At 33.5% G+C, this 22,695-nt stretch overlaps 1 pseudogene; it reads right to left on the bottom strand.

Annotated features, from left to right (window-relative positions):
* Positions 1-2,397: 2,397 nt before the first annotated feature.
* LOC145046744 (secreted RxLR effector protein 161 pseudogene) lies at positions 2,398-3,003 on the bottom strand (annotated as a pseudogene).
* Between the last annotated feature and the right edge of the window lie 19,692 nt (positions 3,004-22,695).

The raw sequence follows: 22,695 nt of genomic DNA on the forward strand, positions 1-22,695 counted from the left end.
TTCCCATTCATGATTCCGCTCCACGTTTCGCATGGCACGTGGTATCCTCGCTTTCCCACACTCACCCTCACTCTCCGGAGTGCACCCATCCCCTTTCTTCTTCTGGCGTTTTGTTTCGACCTGACACTTGTTTATGCGAAGTTGACGCCATTTATTATTAGTTTATGTAGTTAATTATTTTCAAGTATATATGCTGACTGCTCTGATATCTATTATAAGTTATTTTATTAAATTTTTTCAACTGTCTGAGAGCAACCCAACCCAACACTCGATTTTGACTTTAATTTTATATTCTTTTAGTTTTTCATTCCTAACAAAGCTGTGTGATGAATTATGACAAAATGTGCATCATTTTGAACATTGTTTGTTTTCGATATGAAGTAAAATGGTTATCATCTATCATCATTTTTGAGGTTAGACGTGCTATTTTTCTTATATATTACTTGTTCTATGCAACATATACTGTTAGACCTTTTAATAATTAATTTCTGAAATGAAGTTTAATCTCATTATTCAAAGTTGGAGTTTAAATGGAAAAAGCTTCGAAAAAAATTCTGAATTGCAAGCAAAATGGAGGCCTTGACATAGGAAGCCTTCACGCCCTTAATCTTGCTCTACTCGGTAAGTGGTGGTGGCGCTTGAAAAATGAAGATGATGCTTTTGGAAAGAAGTCATCCAATCAATTCATGGTAGTGATGGTGAAATTGGTCTCTGTTAGATCTACTACCCATAGATGTGGTATTTGGGGAAATATTAGCCACTTGCACCTTGCACTTGATCATCAAGACATCCACGTTACAAACATGTTTCCATGGGAGAATCAAAAGTGGAGTTGGAGTGAAGAACCTGATGGTAAATTCATTGTGATGATTACCGATGCTAAAATTTTGACCAAATGTCCGCTCAAGATCGCTTGGAATAAAATTACACCGGGAAACGCTAATCTACTTGTTTGGAGGGGACGGTTAGGCAAATTACCAACTCGAACCAATCTTAACCACATTGGAGTTAATGTGGGTTCTCTTCTATGTCCCTTATGCAATACAAAACAGGAAACAAAAGGTCACATTTTCAAGGATTGCTCAATTGCTTTGGAGGTTCGGTCAACCCTTCATAATTGGTGGACCGATTTTCCAATTGTTGCGACCTCGATTCAACATGCTTTCACTCCTGAGTGTGTTGCTAATAACCTAAAGAAGGAACACAACGATATTTCTGTTCTTTTATTGGCCTTTGCTTAGGCGATTTGGACCTTCAGAAATGGATTGTATTTCACAGCAAAACGAAGAACACCACTGTTCATGTTAGCGAGGTTAAGGTTCTTGCCTTTCATTAGCTTAAAATTAAAGCTAGGAGAGGTTGTATGTTAAATTGGAATAACTGGTGTTGAGATCTGAAGGCTGGATGTCTTAATATCTTGTAATTCTAGCTTCTTGCTAACTTTTTCATTGGAATGATAACTTTCTTGTTGCTCATATATATATATATATATATATATATATATATATATATATATATATATATACATATATATATATATATATATATATATATATATATATATATATATATATATATAATGATTCAATGGATACCTTAGTCGTTTATGTGGATTATTCAGTTGTGAATGTAATCGTTGCCAGGTGACATTATTACTATGATGACAACGGGAGTCCGAGGTGCACCGACTCAGTTGGATCCTCATGTTTTATAAACCCTATTATGAGTTCCACTCTTTCTAGTTCGGTCGTGTACAAAACACAATTACATCAATCCTATGAGACATGATCAATTTTGTGTAAGAAAATATTAGGGTTTGTAGTGGAGATCCGGATACCAACTTGGATCGTGAGAACACTTTCCGAACTGATATTTCTACCATATGCTTGGGTTGCAAGAAATTCAACCTAGGATAATCGAAATGGACTCTTATGATTCTAGGCACAGAAATCGTAATCCAATTTACTAGAGAGATTCTGTGAGAGTTTGCTGAAAACGAGTGCTAATAATCGAAACTCTCTTCTGAAAAGGAAGAAACTTTTATACATTAAACGAGATTAGGGTTTCATTAGGGTTGGGCCGCCATTAGTTGCTTTGGAAGCAAGTTAAGATAATCTGGATCTAATGAGGATTTAGGGTTACCAAAACTAACGAGTTTCATTAGTTTTACCATAATCATCCTTAAGAAATTGAATTTTCCACTATAATTCATGTGTTCCAATCTATAAGTATGAGCTTTTCACATTGAATTTAACTCCTAACATTATATTAGTAGGGAATTGGGTGTCTCATCATTACAAAATTAAATGGACTTTAATCCCATCACGATTACAGACTTGTGCACTAAGTCTCTTGTCAGACCTTTAGTCAAGTGATCTACCAAATTTTGTTGCGATTTCACAAACTCAACCAAATCACACCATTCGTGATTAGTTCTCTAATCATACTATGTCTAACACATAGGTTTCTAGACTTGCCATTATAAACTTGGCTATATGCCTTAGCCAAAGTGGCTACACTATCACCAAGGATAGAAATAGGTGCTATCAGTTTAGACCACAAAGGAATCTCATAGACTAAATTCCTTAGCCACTCTGCTTCTTTACCAATAGCTGCTAATGCAACAAACTCAGATTCCATTATCGAGTTTGTAATGCAAGATTGCTTCTTGGAAGCCCAAGAAAATACACCTCCTCCAATCAAGAATGCCCAACCAGAAGTTGAGGAATGGTCCTCCATGTTTGTTATCCAACTTGCATCCGAATGACCTTCTAAAACTGAAGGAATCCCTAAGTAGCTCAAACCATAATCCATAATTCCATTTAGATACTTAAACAATCTATTTACCGTTTGCCAATGTTGAGCACTTGGATTAGTAGTATACCTGCTCAACTTACCCACATCAAAGGTAATATCAGGTCTGGTACTTGTCATGGCATACATCAAGCTACTAATAGCCTTAGAATATTCCAATTGTGAAATGCGAACGCCATTATTTGGCATTTATTTCACACTTGGATCCATAGGAGTACTCACAGGAGAACAGTTGGTAAAATTAAACCGCCTGAGAATTTTCTCAATATAATTACTTTGAGTCATTACCAATCTTTTGTTCATCCTCTTAGTTCTTATTCCAAGAATTACATAAATCTTTCATGGAAAACTTGGATGATAACAATTTCTTTGTTTCAGCTACTTGTTTTTGGTCGGTACCAAAAATCAACATGTCATCTACATATAAGCAAATGATAACTCCAGCTCTAGTAGCATCATAAAATCTACTATAAACACATTTGTCACATTGGTTTTTCTTGAAAACAAAAGACAAAATCACCTTATCAAATTTTTGATGCCATTGTTTAGGCCCTTGTTTCAGCCTATACAAAGATTTGAAAAGTTTACACACCATGTGCTCTTTACCGGGAATAATGAAACCTTCTGGTTGTTTCATGTAAACTTCCTCATCAAGATCACCATTTAAAAAGGCTGTTTTCACATCGATTTGGTGAATGACCAGATTGTGGATACTTGCCAAGGCAATCAACAATCTAATAATAGAAATTCGTGCAACTGGAGCACGCATATTAAAATAGGCAATACCGGTTTTTTGTCTAAAACCTTGAATGACTAACCGGTCTTTGAATTTGTCAATAGTCCCATTAACATTCATTTTATTTTTGAAAATCCATTTGCAACCAAGATGTTTAGAACCCGGAGGCAAATTAGACAACACCCATGTGTTGTTCTCAAGAATTAATGACATTTCATCATCAATTGCTTCCTTCCAAAAGGCACTATAACGAGACTCCATGGCCTCTTGATATGTCTTAGGATCACCTTCAATACTATAACAATAAGAGTATTCAAGATTAATTTCATCCCTTGAACCTTCCACCAAATACAGTTGGAAGTCGGATCCGATTTTTTATTTTTTGCAATTTGGCCTCTTTTGCTTCTACAAAGCTCTTGTGGTTCTTGCATGATACCACCATCTTGACTTTCTGAATTTTGTTCTTTATTAGCACTAAAAGTCAGATCCTTAGGCATTTGAGTCGATGAAAACCGTATCTCATCAAAAATTGCATCCCGTGATTCGATAAAAGTGTTAACTGAAACTGAATCATTAGGTTCTATTACATAAAACCTATATGCCTTGGAATATCCAACATATCCAATGAATATGCAATCAATTCCACATTCTCCCAAATATTTCTTTTTGGGCTCAGTGAGTTTTACAACTGCCCGACATCTCCAAACCCGAAAATAACTCAAATTCAGTTTTTTTCTTGAACCAAAGTTCATATGGGACTGTTTTGTTCCTTTTATTTGAAACCCTATTTAATAAATAACAGGCCGTTAACATGGCCTCTCCCAAGAATCCTTCACTCAATCCCAAGTATGGTAACATCGAGTTTACCATTTCCTTTAAAACTCGATTTTTTTGCTTTTAATAATACCATTTTGTTGGGGTGTTTAAGGTGTCGTGGTCTCATGAATGATACCCACTAATTGAAAATATATGAGATCCATATATTCACCTCCCCTATCGATATGTTTAACTGGAATGCCCAATTGCAATTCCACCTCGGTTTTGTATATTTAGAATTTATCTAATGATTCATCCTTAGAATGTAACAAATACACGTAGCAAAACTGAGTGCAGTCATCAATAAAGGTGACTACATACTTTTTATTTCCCAAAGAAGGAGTGGAGTGAAAATCACATAGTTCACTGTGTACAAGTTCCAAAACAGCTGAATTTCTAATGACACTAGGAAAGGCTGTTTTTTTTTTTTTTTTTTTTTTTTTTTTTTTTTTTTTTTTTTAATACTTTTATAAGCATGCATGTTTTATTGGATTAGGTGTCTAAGCCCATAACTATAATTGGTATGTACTTGACCCGAGAGTAGCATGGTCCATTTGGGCTGCATATCATCAAGACAATTTGTTAGGATGGACTTTTGTGAAGAGGTTATTTATGATTTATTAATATATTATAAGTTCTAATATATTAATATGAAATCATATGATTTAATTAGTATTGATCAAGAATTAGTTTGGAATTAATTTAGTGATCAAAAGAGACTAATTAAATTTATAGGGACTAATTATGGTAATTAGTTAAACATATGTATTGGGCTATTGATCCATGTTGGACTAAGAGTGGGGCCACATAAACCATGGATCATAAATCCATGGGTATGGGTTTGGGTTAATCCATGACCTTTGGAATCCCACATATAAATATGTTGCTTCATAGCAAAAATTTCCATTTATGTTTTTGGAGTTCATATGGACGATTTTATGTGGCTAGTATTCTCTCTCAAATGTCATCCTTTGTCCATGGTGTGTTGTGATTCCATTTGAGGCATCCACACTATTGGTGCTAAGTTCTTAAAGCCAAAATACAACAAGGTTTCAAGCTACATTAAAAGGTATGTCATCCTAACTAGTATTTCATATTGTTTATGTCATTTGTATTCTAACCATAGGCTTAAAGCTTTGGAAACCATATGCATGTATAATTAGAGAAAACATAGATCTAAAGCTTTTAGGGTTGTGTGTGCACCATAGGATGTTGTAGTATTCAAAACCTAACATGTTTTACATTTATCATATGTCATATCAAAGGCTGGAATTAATCCATCTTTTGACATCTCATGCATCCTTCTAAAGTTGACATGACCTAATCTTACATGCCAAAGCATAGATTTATCAACATTAGAAGCAGAAGATACAAATGTAGAATTTTGAACAGGTAATAATTTGTCAATAATATTAAAAAAAACATTCTATTATTTAAATATCCAAAGCCAACAAACATTCCACCCTTAGACAAAACAAACTTATCTGACTCAATAACTTGTTTAAAACCATCAGCCTAGGATAATCCAAGTGGACTCTTACGATTCTAGGTATAGAAATTGTGAGCCAATTTGCTAGAGAGATTCTATGAGAGTTTGATGAAAACGAGAGCTAATAATCGTACCCTCTTCTAAAAAGGTAGAACTGTTTACATATTAAATGAGATTAGGGTTTCATTAGGGTTGGACCATCATTAGTTGCTTTGGAAGCAAATCAGGATAATCTGGATCTAATAAGGATTTAGGGTTACCAAAACTAACAAGTTTCGTTAGTTTTACCATAATCACCTTAAAGAAATTGAATTTTCCACTATGTTCCCATATGTAAAATTCAGTGAGGTTTTGGGGCGCTGCCCCAAACCCCGCTATTTTCCAATATGTTCTCGTATATGCATTAATGGGATTGGAAATTATACTTCACCTCCTTCACCTCCTCCAATTGTTCTCCCTAACCCACAAGTTCTTGAGTAGTTCAATGTCACTCAATCCCTATTGGAAAGCAGTGTCTATATGTACTCACATATTGGAGATAAATTCTCATATTGACAAGCTGGGAGAGTTGGGTGTTGAAGTCTCAATGACATTGACTGTTGACTGGGATCTTCAATCGCTTTCCGAGTCATATAGTGAGTTCATTAAGGACTACTATGTGACAGACCACGAAATGATCCTTAATGATATTACCTATTTGCTTGTTGCTGCTGAATCAAAAATAATTTGGAGTACTTGTAAAGAAATTTGGTTGGAAGATCTACTTCCCAAACTTCAATGGATATTGACAATGGTAACATTAGAAGTCTAGAAAAGCTTTATCTTCCCAATGGAAAGGTATCGACCATGGTCAATTCATTTAACCCAGTGGTAAAAAGAAATGCTAAGTCTGAGATAGTCTCGTGTACTATTTCCAAAGAGTCCATATGTTTCTTTTTCCAAAAGAAGGGGCATTGGTTGCGAAGCTGCTCTATTTACCTGAAAGTTTACTAGGATGGTAAAAGTCAATAAATTTGACTATACTTCAGGTAAAGTCCACTATCTAACTCCATTATGTTCCTATTTAGCGATTCTTATTACATGATGTGACTAGGTTGCATTTTGATGTTTTGTAGAATCGAAAAAAAGGAGTGGAGTATGCTGAATCTGATCGCACGTGAAGATGCATTTCGATCGCATGATTCGAAGATCAGAATTTTGAGTTGCTGCTTAAGAGTTATGATAGATTTCTTAGGAATAGATAACAACATATTTTTCATATGTATTTGCATTGTAAGAATAAGTTTTTCCGCAATTTTGAAATAAAAGGAAAATTTTTTGATTTTATTTATTTTAAGTATCCTTACAATGGGATTTGTGAAAATTGTTGTTTATATGATTCCATTGATAGAAATATTGGAAAATGGATTTGATTCTTTCGTTTGTGGTAGTGTCATAATTTACCAAATAAGGAAAGATTCTTATCACCCAAGTTTTAGTTGGATAGAAAATTGGAATCATGCAACCTGTATTGTATGATGAATGAGAATTTTCATCTTTGGCAATGTCACACCCAAGTTTAGTATCACAACACATGTATCATAGCAATCATAGTAACAAACAACCATTGTATTAATATTAAAGTGTTTACAAGTAGTGATTCATAAAAGATTGAATCCAAAAGTAAATAACAAAACAAGACATGAAGATACTATACTTCATCTTCTGAATCCCGACGAGCGTACCTCTCTACTAGTTTCCTCAGAATACAAGTTATTTTGAAAGAGTATATCAACATTTAAGCTGGTGAGTTCATAAGATTTTAGTGATGTAAAGTAAGTTGAAAGTTCTTTTAGAAAATTTCTCCTGTTCCTCCAAAAGATCCTATATCTTCAGATATGATGAAAGATAAGTAAAAATGACTCTATAGTCCTTTTTAAATGGATACAAGTTAGAGTAAACGAACAATTAATTGTGTGTATCTGCCCTAAGCCTACAACCAAACAAGGAATAGGGAATGAGGTGGAAGGCACACCTCCCATTGTTTATTAGATCATCGTTGTATATAACCCTGACGTATTCACTTGGTACTCATGGAGTTAACTGCAATAGTTCCTTTATATTTTATGAAAACATTCTACAAGAAAAACCTTATTTCTTTTAGTAAAAATGTTAACCACAATGGTTCCTTCTATAATCACTTGGTTTATACTAGCTGTATATAATCTAATATCGAATAGATAGTTAGTTGTGTAAATCTGCCCTAAGACCACAACCAAACAAGGAACAGTAAGTAAGTCGGAAAGCACATATCCAACTACCTATTGAGTATTAATTATATATAACCCTGATGTATAAACTAAGGTATTATAGAATTAACCACCTAAGGTCCTTTAAGTTACACCGGTTTAATAAAATGGATTAAACCCTTTTTACTGATAAGTTTCTAGTTTAGTCTACTGCATGATCTATCTGTAAAATATGTTTTTGTACTAGAAAACAATGCATTGAATTAGTATACTATGACCTGACCTATACCTAGTACTCCTTATGATTACTTGGTGTATATGATATATATATATATATATATATATATATATATATATATATATATATATATATATATATATATATATATATATATAACTATGATCAGATAGATAGTAGACTGGGTGCATCTGCTCTAAGCCTAAAACCGAACAAGGAACAGGAAGTGAAGTGGAAAGCACATCTCCTACTATCTGCTAGACTCGATTAATATATATCCCTGATGTATAATACTGAGGAATCATAATATGAGTATTATAGGCCCCTTTCTAAATGTATGTATTAAGACTCGACTGAACTGTGTGTCTGTTGTAGAATAACTACCTTAAAACTACTTTGTTACTTAAGGTTAAAATGTGATGTGGTTGTAACCATACTGATACGACATGTGATAAACCTGATGACCTAAAGGCGTCAATGAGAAATGTGATATTTGTCACCCTTGGACGTGAAATCCTACTGTGGCTAGCAGCAAGATGTGGGGTGTCAATATCGTATAGATCTATACACAAACTCATGCTCTCCCTCCAGGAGGCTCTGGTTCTAAAACGCAACCTAGCAAGTAAATTGCTAAGTCGTGAAGTAGTCTCACATCAATGTCTTCTTGTTCTTATTTTAGTATGTTCCTTCTGTTCTAGTGTGTAGTATGTTCCTCCCTATTTCTCATTATAGTATGTTTTAAACCCCAAAACTATACTTATTATAGTTTACTAGTATGTTTGTTTTGAACTGTTACCGACTTGAATAACAGACTCATTTATTTACTTAGTTATGATTGCACTTTGAAAACAGAGTTTTGCAAACTATAAAGTAACATAACTTTAAAAGAGTTATTGAAATGTTTGATCACTTATAAATACATAAGCAATCCATTAAAATATGTTTATAACAAAACATTTACACAATTAACATTGTGTCCAACTTGTATTCCCCCCCCCCCCCTTAAAAGCATTTAAAACAATTTAAAAGATTGATTATAGGGGTATAAACTCACATTATGTGGGGGATTCAATCGAAGGTTTGCGTAAGGATGAGAAGTTCCACGAATGAATTCCTGAGACACAAACGAGTCCTAATGACATATAATGGCATATAAAGGCGTGAATTTTGTGTGTTAAACAACTAACATGCTAGGAAATACCCTTAAGGACTAGGACTAAGTGCTAGAATCACATATGATTCATCAAAGGAGTGTGTACGGCCACAACAAGGAGTGTATGGCCATGGAGTGTATGACTGTAGACTCATGGTAAAAAAGTGCACAAAAGTGTGTTTTGAATGATAGGGAAGCTTGTGGGACTATTGCTCAACAAGTGCATGAACTAGGTTTGCATTTTGGAAGCCCTTTTGAGGTGTTTTGAGGGGTGTACGGCCACACATGGGTGTACGACTGTACACTCCTTATGTTCTTGAGTCCTTGTCGATTCTAAGGTGTTTAACATCATATATCATCATGTACTAAGAATATGGAAAGGATACTTACACTTTGGAGGCTCAAAAGCGTGTTTACAGCCACCAAGAACAAGTCTGTGTTCTTGGTGAAAGATGAAGATCTTGAAGATCTACCCAAAAATATGATTTTCATGGATGGAATCAAAGGGTGTTACTAGGTTAAGAAGTATAACAACTAATCAAAATGGAAGAAAGTCTTACATTCTTGAAGATCGGGGTGAAAAAACTTGATGATAGTTGAGAGAAAACTCGAGTGTTTGACTTGGAAACTGAAGAAATGACTTATAAATGGAAGGATATCACACTTATGGAGGTGGGTGTACGGTTATGATATGTTTACGGCCGTACACTCCCTTTGATGGAGTGTTCGGCTCGATTTCAACGCGAAGAACATTAGTTAAGACATCCCCAACCCATTATCTTGATTGTACTGCGTTTAGAACCCTTAAACAGACTCTAAGCAATGCTAAAAGATAGCATAAACGGGTCTGACACTCGGTTGAATAGAATGGCTAGACTTACAAGGCTAAATTTTCGGGTTGTCACAGGGAAATTAAGACTAATTCCTTGTTCACATGTATATGTGAGTCAAGTGAAGGACTAGGAGATTGGGTACACTTGGTTGTGCACTGATCAGGTACACCAAAAGAACGATAAGGCTATTCCTTATGATTTACTAAAGTTTAGTAAATATGGTTGTGCTTACAAGTTTAAGTATAATTCTGAAACATTGGAAAAGTTTCAATGTATGGCAGGATGAATGAGAAGAATCAAATTAGGCAGAAAGATTAAAGTTTCTCCAATATGAAAAAGATGGGAGAGTACTTGAGTATCTTGTTTTATGATTATCTTAGTGATTATGAAACCATATCATAATTGATTCTCTAAGGACATCTTAGTGCATTTGTTTGGCTAAACAGAGGAATCATGAGTTGTTGAAATGATTAAATCAAAAGATGAATCATACTTCATTCCAAAAACAAGTCTTAGAGTCATACTCCAAGATTGTAACTTGAGTGACATAACATTTAGAAGGTTTAAAACACTTGTAAAATGTAGAGTAAAATGTTGTAACATCCGGAATTTCAGGTATTGTATTTATTCATTTTATTTTGAGTTCTGAGGAAGAACTCGGCGAGTCGGTGCGTAGACTCGACGAGTAAAGATGCAATTTCTCATCCGAATTAATGACCAGACTCAACGAGTCGCATTGGTGGACTCAGTGAGTCAACACTGTTTAATGAAACCCTAATTTCTCGGGTTTGGGGCCTATTTAAAGGGCCTTATAGCCGTCATTTGTGCTCACCAGCCCCCATAGCGAAACCCTAGTGCATTTGAGCGTTTGGAGTGAGAGAAGGAGCCATTATCAACCTTGGAGGTGTTGTCTAGCAAGGGAAAGGAAGTTTTAGCCAAGAGGAAGCAAGAGGAACAACTTCCTGAAGATTTGAGGTCCAGAACATCACATTTGAGGTACCATTTTCGAACCCTTTTCTGTTGAGGTGATGTTCATGTGATTTAGGGTTTATTTAGTCCTTTTATGGCTAGATCTAGTGCCCATTTGGTCCCTTAAGCGAGTTAGGTTCTGGATCTGGACCCTTGGAGGTCCAGAGTGTCCCTTTGCCCAAGATTTTTATGAATCCATGGAGGTTTTGGTTTGGGATCTTTGTGTTTGAGGTCAAAACACCATTTATGAGTCATTAGGTGTGATATGAGCGCTAAGACATGAACTTTACGTGATAAATAAGCTTCGAAGGACTGGATCTACGAGTTAGTGGAATAAATCTGACCTCATAAGGTCGTTTGGGGTTGTGCATGGAATGCACTCGCCGAGTCCATTGGCAGACTCGACGAGCTGGTGCGGGTTGTTCATAGATTTCGAACCAGGGGTTGAGTAACCGAGTTGGGTGAGTGACTCGGTGAGTCGGAAGGGACTCAGAGGAAATGGGGCCCTCGTAGGGACTCGGCGAGTCCACGCCAGACTCGGCGAGTTGGGGTTGACCATTGACCATTGACCATAGTTGACCGGTGTTGACTTGATAGGGTTAGTCAACCTTAGTTGGGAAAGTGTTAATTAGAGATGTATTGTGTTATAGGAGGACTATAGCTCGGGATATCGAGCACTAGTGATTTCAGGGATTTACGAGTTACCAAGATACACGAGGTGAGTCTTCACACTATACTTAACCTTGAGTAGGTAAAAAGAGTTATGTGATACAGTGTTTTATATCTATTGTTGTTGTATTGCATTCTTCTATGTGATTTATGCTGTGCATGCTTGCAGAGTTAGAACTTGAGGGTTCACAGAGCTTGGGTGCACGAACCCACAAAGTTATAGCCTTGAGTGGCTAATATGTGTTATATGTGGTATTTTGGGGAACTCACTAAGCTTCGTGCTTACAGTGTTTTGTGTTATGTGTTTCAGGTTTCTCTCAGGATCATGGGACGGCACCGGCTCGATTGTACACACTAGCGAAGGAGTCATGTTTTGAGGATCCTGGTTTATTATGCAAGTGAAAATGGAGTTACGTTTTGTAATTTGATTAAGAATGAGATTTTAAGAAAAGTGTTTTTAAGAATTAAACCATTATATTTAAATGAAAAATTGTTTTGAAATTTACGGTGTTACAAATGTTTTCTACTCTTGTACATTTGAAATTTGTGAGTTGTGATGTTTTGGATAAGACAAAGACCAACTAAGACCAATTGTGTGGAGTGTTATTCTTGATAAGAATCTGCACTAACTATTGAATATTTGTTTTTTCAAGGAGTGGTTTTTGACAAAGAGTCTTATATGTCAAGAGGTCAGTAGGAGTCTTAAAGATCTTGAAATTTTTTCAAGAACTAATCAAGGGTATTGTTTATCACTAGCACACGACTTGAAGTTTACAAGGTATTCTGTTGACATATTCTTATTTCTATGCTAAAGTTGACTATGCTTGTGAGTTCTATGATTTCTCAATTGTTTTCATAACAACCTGGAAGCACTGGTAGGCCCTTGTGCTGCCAAGTGGCGAGAAATGAAGATTACACAAGTTCTGTCCATATGGGTTTGGATTTGTCACTAGAATTGTCTTGTGATTATGTTTTTGACAAATTCACATGGATAGGAACACATACACAATAAAAATCTAAGTGTCATAAGGTTTCTCTCCGATTCATGAAAATCATGGTGAGGAAACGCTTTCACTAAGTAGATTTTAAAATAGCTCAAATTGTGAGAAATAGCAAAAGGTCTAAACATTATGATTACAACGTCCATCTTCATAATTCTTTAGACACACATGTGAGCTATTTAAGAAAAGCTGTATGAGTTTAAGAAGCTTAGATAAAGTCTTATCGAAGCATCTCGTATCTGAAATGTTAAATTTTGTAATGAAAGTCAATAAAGTATTGATTTCTAGAAGCCCAGCTGATTTCTGGACATATGTCAAAGCTAGTGGAATCATAAGTGTTATGATAATAAGGATATAATTATCAAGTTAGTGGGAGCATGATCATTATGTTAAGTATTACAAGTTAGCAATGTTACTTGTAGAAAACAAAAGTTTCAATTTGCAAAGATGCAGGGTTTTGAAAAGTTATTTTGTTATAATTAAGGGAGAGGAAATTATACTTCATTCCAATTCTAAAAGCTTAGATTGAAATTTTAATCAAAGTTAGTAATACCACGTTTTCTTCAATTAGCTAGAAATATCCATTGAGTTGACCTTGATTTCTAATTAGACATGATATATAAACTCTATGGCACCATAAACACATACATACATATATAAAAGTTGGAGAGAGTTTTGGATGAAATGAGGTTTTGCTGGCCCGAGATCACTTCATTTAGATTTGTCAAATAATCTCTAAATGACATGTACATCATGTTCATATTTAACTAAAGATTTTACCAACATATCAAAAATTTAGATCCACTAGAGCTATCATGTGTCTCATGCGTCGAAAAAGTGGGAGTTGGTCAGCCACACGTCGACTGACTTGACAAAATGACTCTATGTAACTTCCTACATTGAAACCGTGCTTTTTCCATTTTGATTTCCTTCCAACTTTGAGCCTCATATTTTTCTCAAATGATCTCCATTTAACCCGATTATTCTTTCATTGTTTTCCACATTACACTACTAGAAAAACAGCCTTTTACGATGCTTATTGCGCGTCGTAAAAGGCTCAGATGACGCGCAAATGCGCGTCAAGGAAGGCCCTATCATAAAGAGAGACGACGCGCATTTACGACGCTCATTTACGACGCACAATAACGACACGCAATGCGTATCAAGGAAGACCCTGTCATAAAGGAAGACGACACGTATTCGCGTGTCATAACCTTACGACGCGCGTGTTAATGACACGCAATGCGTATCAAGAAAGCTCCTATCAAGAAAGGTCATGTCATAAATGAAGATGGCACACATTTTTGCGTATCATAATTTTAAATGTTTAAAAAAAATATTATTTATAGATTTACTAATTTTCAAATTAAATAATACATTATAAATCTCATAATACAAAAGAAAATACCATAAATAACAAAGATAATTCATTTCACTAATATGTCAAATACAAATAATTATTCCAAAAGGGAGTAAATGTTATAAAAAAAATAAACTCATTTATATACAATTGCATCATCTAGCTTACTATGTGCCAAGAACTCTCTGTGTGTTTACTTTTTCTTGAGTCTTGTTTCCTCCAAAGCTTCTATCCATGCCAAAATATGATATCTTGAGTCTCATTTCAAGAACCGAAATCACCTTCAATCACCCAATTAAACTCTAATGTTGGTAGATTGAGAGTTCCAGAATTGGTACGACTCTCTAAAAACTTTTAACTGTCCAGATAGTTATGTTTATATCCAACCTAATGTAGTTGACCGCCCTCTTGAACACTGGTGCATCTAAAATATCACATGGTTCACGTGAAAACGTATGAAACTCAACATAATATTTCATATAAAAACTATATTTCAGGAAGTAGTATGTAATGCAAGCGTTGTAAGCTGCATTTATTTTAAATTCTTTCCATGGGATTAGTCAAATGCTAATACGTCAGATATATACATATGATATATATACATGATATACCTTCTTTAGTCCTCTTAGACTTCTTCCATATAAGATAATATAATCCTAAAGAAATATCAAGAAAGAAGAGGCCTACACCCCCAACTGCTCCAACAATTATGGGTACCTTATTTGACTTTTTTTTTCCTGTAATATAGAAGAATACAAGTGTTATTATGATAGCAATAACAAAATGAAAGGAAAAAGAAGATACCTCACCTTTTAGTAGATTTGTGATATCAATTGTCTGATTATCACTGAAACTGGAGTGATTGAATATCTTGCAAAACACCCCTGATCAATAAACCTTCCTTCTGTATTAGGAAGACAGTTATATAGATTACTATGGTAAGAGCATTATTATTATCTGCATAGGCGAAAGGATAAACACAAAATTAGAACTCCTTTGACAAATCCACAAAATGGAAGTGGAAAAGTTGTTATTAGATACACTAAGTGATCTAAAACTAAACAAAAACCAAGTGAAATGTATAGAAGATTCAATGCTTACCCTTTGAGACAAGATCACGCCAGGAATATTGCAGCGTGGGATGGTCCTTGATAATATTAGTGGGCTCCACCAATGGTCAAATCTGGAAAGTTAACCATTTCTTAAATATGCTATCTCTAAAAAAAAATTGGTCAATTTATTATATATTGTTTGTTCATCTCTTTAAAAATCCCATTGCCTGATACACATTACTGAGAGTAGAATCTGCTATCTCTGCAGCTTTGCTTACACCTTCTGCTAAAAGTCACCTTTAGACTTTTTCAAACATCTTCATCTCTCAGAGACAATATGTCAAACACATGGCAGGCATAAGACTATATTTCAGAACTAAGTCATTGTACATGCCCTATTCGTAATTTTACCTCTGGAGCAAGTATTTTGTGACAACCCCTGAACCAGGGGCAAGGCTGTTTTAATATCAAAGAGTGAAATAGTAAAATACCTTTTGGCAATTGTCATTGCAGTTATTCAATACAACCCATACCTGTATAAAATATTAAAATTTAGCTTGGAGTCATACTCTAGAAGAAAGGATAACTTCGAAGCCCCCATAAACTAGCATACATGTTTTCAACAAAATTTATGTAAGAAAGAAGAATATGATTCAAGTTTCCAATATAAAATATTAGTTACCTCTCTGGAATTGACAATGTCCTAGGGATAGATAATGTGGTAATTTGAGAAGACAAAAAGGTCCTTAAGCGAGAATATGATTCAAGTTTCCAATATAAAAACCAGAGCCATTTGATTTACCACCAACAAAAAATACCAATTTTTGTTCAAAAAGAAAGCTGTTGGCAGCAATTAGGTTTTTGATTTGAAGCCCAATTTTACCAGTTAAGCAGCCTTTGGTTTTGGGGTTGGCTTTATCCTCTTTACTCTTGAATATAGGAAAACTCCAGCAAGTGCCAAACTAGTTCCTGAAATTAAATATGCTGAAGGTAAGAATAAAAAAAATGTACACATATATGAGAAGATGCAGAAGTTAAATTATATTATTTATAACCTTGATTATCAGTTTAATGAAGAAAAAAAGTGTATGACCTTAGCAAGAGGGGTGTTCATAGATATAGACAAGATCATATCAATTAACATATTAATTATTATTTTAAGAATTGGGATGTTCTCCTGGTGGCGACATAAAATTCTTTCTCCTGCCTATAATTAATTAAATAAAAGAAAAATCATTAAACACTCCTGCCTATAATTAATTAAATAAACCACTATCTATTTACCCCTTCAGCATCATAAATATGATGAAAGTTCAAAGTGTTACCTGGCTGGATAGCCAAGAGGCAGCTTTGGGGAGACAGACGCAAGTACAGCCAAAACTGTAGCTTGTCCACGTAAGGAATCAAGCTCAACCTTCCTAAATGACACATTTTCTCTTAGTGCCTTCAGTGTATCTGATATATGAAAAAAGGAACACCAACCATCATATGGAGTATCAGGAACACCATACACACATTCCTTTATATCACTGGCAATAAACCTCTGTAACAGTAATAATTATCATGATAACAGCAACAACAATAATAATAATAATATTTATGATTATAACAATTTTGAAAAGGAATTTCCAATCCATATAATAACAAACCTGGCAATAAAGTCTATAGCATTCAGTTGTGTTAGGGAAATCAAGATCCACAGTCTGTAAACATCAAAGCCATCAATGCATAATTTATAGAAAACTGACACATAATTATATGAAATTTGTAGTGCGAAACATATTTTAATTATTTCATATGCTATATTGTGTGCAGAAAAAGATAACACTAATATCTCTATTTGAACAACGACTGTCATTACAAACAAGTTACAATGAAAATGAAAATGTATTAGCTTTTATTTATTTGCTATTTCAGATCATAATCATAATCATAATCATAATCATAATCATAATCATAATCATAATCATAATCATAATCATAATTGTAATTGTAATCGTAATCGTAATCGTAATCGTAATCGTAATCGTAATCGTAATCGTAATCGTAATCGTAATCGTAATCGTAATCGTAATCGTAATCGTAATCGTAATCGTAATCGTAATCATAATCATAATCATAATCATAATCATAATCAATCATAATCATAATCATAATCATAATCCTAATCGTAATCCTAATCGTAATCATAATCCTAATCCTAATCGTAATCCTAATCGTAATCATAATCGTAATCCTAATCGTAATCGTAATCCTAATCATAATCATAATCATAATCATAATCATAATCCTAATCATAATCATAATCATAATCATAATCATAATCATAATCATAATCATAATCATAATCATAATCATAATCATAATCATACTCATAATCATAATCATAATCAGAATCATAATCATAATCATAATCATAATCATAATCATAATCATAATCATAATCATAATCATAATCGTAATCATAATCGTAATCATAATCGTAATCGTAATCATAATCATAATCATAATCGTAATCCTAATCGTAATCCTAATCGTAATCCTAATCATAATCATAATCGTAATCATAATCGTAATCATAATCGTAATCATAATCGTAATCATAATCATAATCATAATCATAATCATAATCCTAATCCTAATCGTAATCGTAATCGTAATCATAATCATAATCATAATCATAATCATAATCATAATCATAATCATAATCATAATCATAATCCTAATCCTAATCATAATCATAATCCTAATCATAATCATAATCCTAATCCTAATCCTAATCCTAATCCTAATCCTAATCCTAATCCTAATCATAATCATAATCATAATCATAATCCTAATCGTAATCATAATCGTAATCATAATCGTAATCATAATCGTAATCATAATCGTAATCATAATCATAATCATAATCATAATAATAATAATAATAATAATAATAATAATAATAATCATAATAATAATAATAATAATAATAATAATAATAATAATAATAATAATAATAATAATAATAAAGAGCATTCACCTTCCAGCATAACTTGCAAAGATTCAGGCTGTACAGCTTAGTAGATACCCTGGCTTATAAAGTAACAAAATTTGTGCTTCCCGAATACTTGTATCACCATCAGTTCCCTTCCTCTCTCGGAAAATTGGACAACAAATTGCACCTGAACTAAAAATTTGATAGATAAAAATATTAGCAAAATTCAGGGTAAAATAGCTATAAAAAGTTGTGAAAAAGATTAGGAAAAGGTAATATAACAAATTAAAGAGGTACGACATACCATTTGTTTTTGGAACCCCAGTGTTATGCCATGCTAAGGAAAGGATGATGAGGTTGACCATGACAGCATGTAACCTACCATCTGTGTAAGGGGGAAAGCAACTACATTGACTCAAAATCCATCTCTATAAGTGATTGGTGGGAAAGCTGCTTATCGACGTAGACATCGATCTCATCATTTTTTTTTAATCCAAATCTCTTGCAACGTGAACCCAAGTTAAATTTACATTCTTTCAATTAAAAAACCTAAAAATTAAAATTTGATTTTCAACAAAACCTAACAGAATATTAACTACTTAAGACTAACAAGTAATTGAAATTCAAATTTTAGTTGTTAGGTTTCTTAATTGAAAGAATGTTAATTTAACTTAGGTGCACTGATTCAGATGAAATAAACTATGTTCATGTTTTGTTACTCGATAAGTAAATTTATCTACAAAATAAAAAATTAAGAGCAACAATAAAATTAACTTCAAGAAGATCTCATAAAATTTGTATGTGAGAGCAATATATGTTTACCTGAACATGGAAAATTAGGGATTTGGGGCAAGAGGGTTGGTTCAAAATCATCTTCAGGCTTCTTTCATCCGATTCATTGATGATGGAACTTACTAACGTTTCATGTTTCCCACCTTCAAAGGTCATCAAGATCAATCAACGTGAAAAAAGAGAAAAATAAATGTCAGCAATGGACATCAAACCGGTAAATCACCTGTTAGGGTCAAATAAAGTTTATTTTATATATTATTTCCTTAAAAGGTATATTTTGAAAAAATATCTCTAAATAGCAGTTTGAAAACATCATATTAGTTTTACATACGATTCTTAAGAACAATAACATAAAAAATCAAATATTGACCTTCTCCTTTAGAGGAAATCCAATATTCTATTGAATCTTTGGGAAACAAAAATTGGTTAAAAAAACATTAACCAATAAAGATTATTCTTTTAACTTATACTAAATATGAAATAGAATTAGAATAGTTTTTTTTCTTACCTGTTACTAAGAACGGTAGCCAGAAATGTCAGTTGTCCCGGACAGAGGGTAGGAATAAAGCATTACCATCCCATTAAATACAACTTCAAATCAGTCACGAGGATTAGATGAAGCTTGTTGTCAATTGAAGCTAGTTACTGCACTTCCAAATCAAAATATTTGTAACCAAACAAGAATGTTATGAAAAATATAAAAATGAAAAAACAAAACCCTAGATTGAAAAAAAATGAAATTGTGAAAGGCAAACAGATACCTTTCTTTCTTCAAATTGGCAAGAAACTTCCATATTTCAGTTAGCATGAGAAGTCGCTTTGTTCTGGTTACCTCCTACCTCCCTTGATGTTTCTTTCCCCTCCGACCACTGTTTGGTTATTAACAATAACCCCTAATCAAATAGAATATAAAGATGAACTGAATCAAAATATATAAAACAATATATGAGTTACTAAACCCTATCCAAATTTCTAGAGAACAACGGAATCAATTAGTGGATTAGGCATCGTCTTCTACTTTTGCACCAAATAGAATCACAAAGTGAAATACGTTTTATGGTAACTACAAGAACAGATAGCATATATATCATCTTACAAAGTGAAAGAAATTTTTTTTTATCCTTTAGTCTAGTGAACAAGATAAAAGACATTGGTCCAACAAAATCACAAAGTGAAATACGTTTTGTGGTAACTACAAGAACAGATAGCATATATATCATCTTACAAAGTGAAAGCAAATTTTTTTTATCCTTTAGTTTAGTGAACAAGATAAAAGACATTGGTCCAACAAAGATCTGATATCACATCAATCTGTTACTATGACTTCGACAAAGAAATTACCTTCAATGTTTGAACCATGAATTGCTAGTTTTCATTCCCCTTCAAGACCAATCCCTACGATACCTAATAAATAAGAGATATCAACTATGAAGCACCAACATGCAAACCCTTGAAATTGCAAGCATCATAAAACATAAATAATACAATAATAAATTGAATTCAAACCTCACCTGAAGCGTTGTCTAGAGAGAAATAGCAAAAAAATAAGGAGACGAAATTGAAAGCCACATAAGGAGCAGGCGACTGAAGTTATTAATAGATGGTATTAACAGAGGGTGAGTCAGAAAACAGAAGTACAGGTGGTAAGGGTACGGTTCATCGGCGCTTCAAACCAAGCAGCTTTGGGGAAACACTCCACCATCAAGAAGGAAAGCCCACCGCCAGGTCAGTATTACCTGATTTAGGGTGAGTCAGCAGCAAAGAATTAAGAAGAGGTGTCGATTAAAGGGGATCTAAGAGTGGAAAGCATCATTGGGAGAAACTACACCAATGGCAGTTGATTCCAGATGAACGAAACCACCGCCACAAACCACCATCTCCAAAACTTTCTACAAAAAAATTGAACAAAACCATACCAGATCGACGATGGCAGTTGATTCCAGATGAACGAAACCATATCATAGAACGAAACCTGCAAATGAGGCCTAGGGTTTACATGGAAAGGCAAGTCTACTATTGCCTTGATCGACAGACGACCGGGAATAGCAAGTAACAATGGTCGAAGTGAGAGGGAAGAAGTAGGCGGCGTCAATAATTAGGGCAAGAGGGAAAGGAGAAAAAAGGAAGGTGGGGTTTTTAATATTTTAGAATTTTATTTTCCCCCTAGCTATTAAAGGATGGAACGCGCATTCCATTAAAATTTATAAAGTGACATCCTTAGACGACACGCATTTTGATAGAGGTGCCCTCCGTGTTTTTTTTTGTTAGACGCTAATTAAAGGGCACGCAATAATGCGTGATATAAATTCTTAAATTTTTTTAAGAGATGACACCTTTTTAATGTCACTCTCTTTTGCGTAACATAAATCAACGAGTGTCATGGTTTGCACGTCGTAAAAGGATCTTTTTCTTGTAGTGTTACATTCACTATCAAAGGACATATCACACTTAGATTTAGATAGTGGGAGGTCACACAAGAGTACCTTCTTAGAGAGTTTTTGAACATCTCCAAAAATCATGCAATCCTTTATTTTTGCTTCATGAAACCTTTGCATTCTCCCCAAATCACTTAACATTAAGATTATACAATCCATAAACCATAAAAAAAAAAAATTCAATTATACTCGTTTCGTTTCCTTATTTGGTTCACACGAATGAGTTTACAACCAATTTTCAACCATCATAATTTCTCCATTTAAATGCCAATTGGATTAATTCTTTTTGTTATATATTATTATCTATGTTCTCCATAGTTAGCTTGAATAAATAACTAAGTTGATAACGATAACCTCAAACATTATTCCTTTATAATGTTAATTCCAACACTTGATAAAAATTCACGTGCATTTTCCTCTAAATTTAAATAGATATACTTTTATCATATTAACTACTTTTTAATTGAATCTTCTTTTTTATCTCAAATTCTTGTTAAGAGTACTATAACTTGTATTAACCGATTTCATGCTCAAAAGTCCTAGATTTCAAGCTACACTTCCTTGTCAATTTTTCTTATTCATAAATCATTTTTGAATTATCATAACTAATTCATTTCAAACCCAAAACCAAATACCTTTATCTATGAAGTCTTTATCATAAATACTACAATATTTGTTTAAGAAGCTACCTCTCATAAGGCTTTAGATCTTGAGTTATAAAGCCTCATGAAGTTTTATTATTATTATTATTTTTTTTACAAAATGATATTTTATTATTTTACATATTCATTTAACCATCATTTAAAATATTTAGTTATCATTATACAACGAATAATAAATCAATCGGATAACAAATTTCCAATCAACTTTCACTTTGACTTTTATCTGTATTTCCTAACTTATAACTTGTTATTTGCAAGTAATTTTGAGTTGACTTGACTTTGTGTCATTTCACTTTCATACCTACTACAAACTACACTTTTACCATTTTCTCTTATTGTATCTCTAAGGTTTGATTTCAATATCTCAAAAAGTGACACCTTCTATCATATCAAATGGAATTCTAACATCATATTTTCTTATATTTTTAACTTAATATGTATTTAATCCACTTGTATCAAAATTATAAA

The sequence above is a fragment of the Lactuca saligna genome, chromosome 5, assembly GCF_052625555.1.
Source record: "Lactuca saligna cultivar CGN05327 chromosome 5, ASM5262555v1, whole genome shotgun sequence".
NCBI classification, from domain to species: Eukaryota; Viridiplantae; Streptophyta; class Magnoliopsida; order Asterales; family Asteraceae; genus Lactuca; species Lactuca saligna.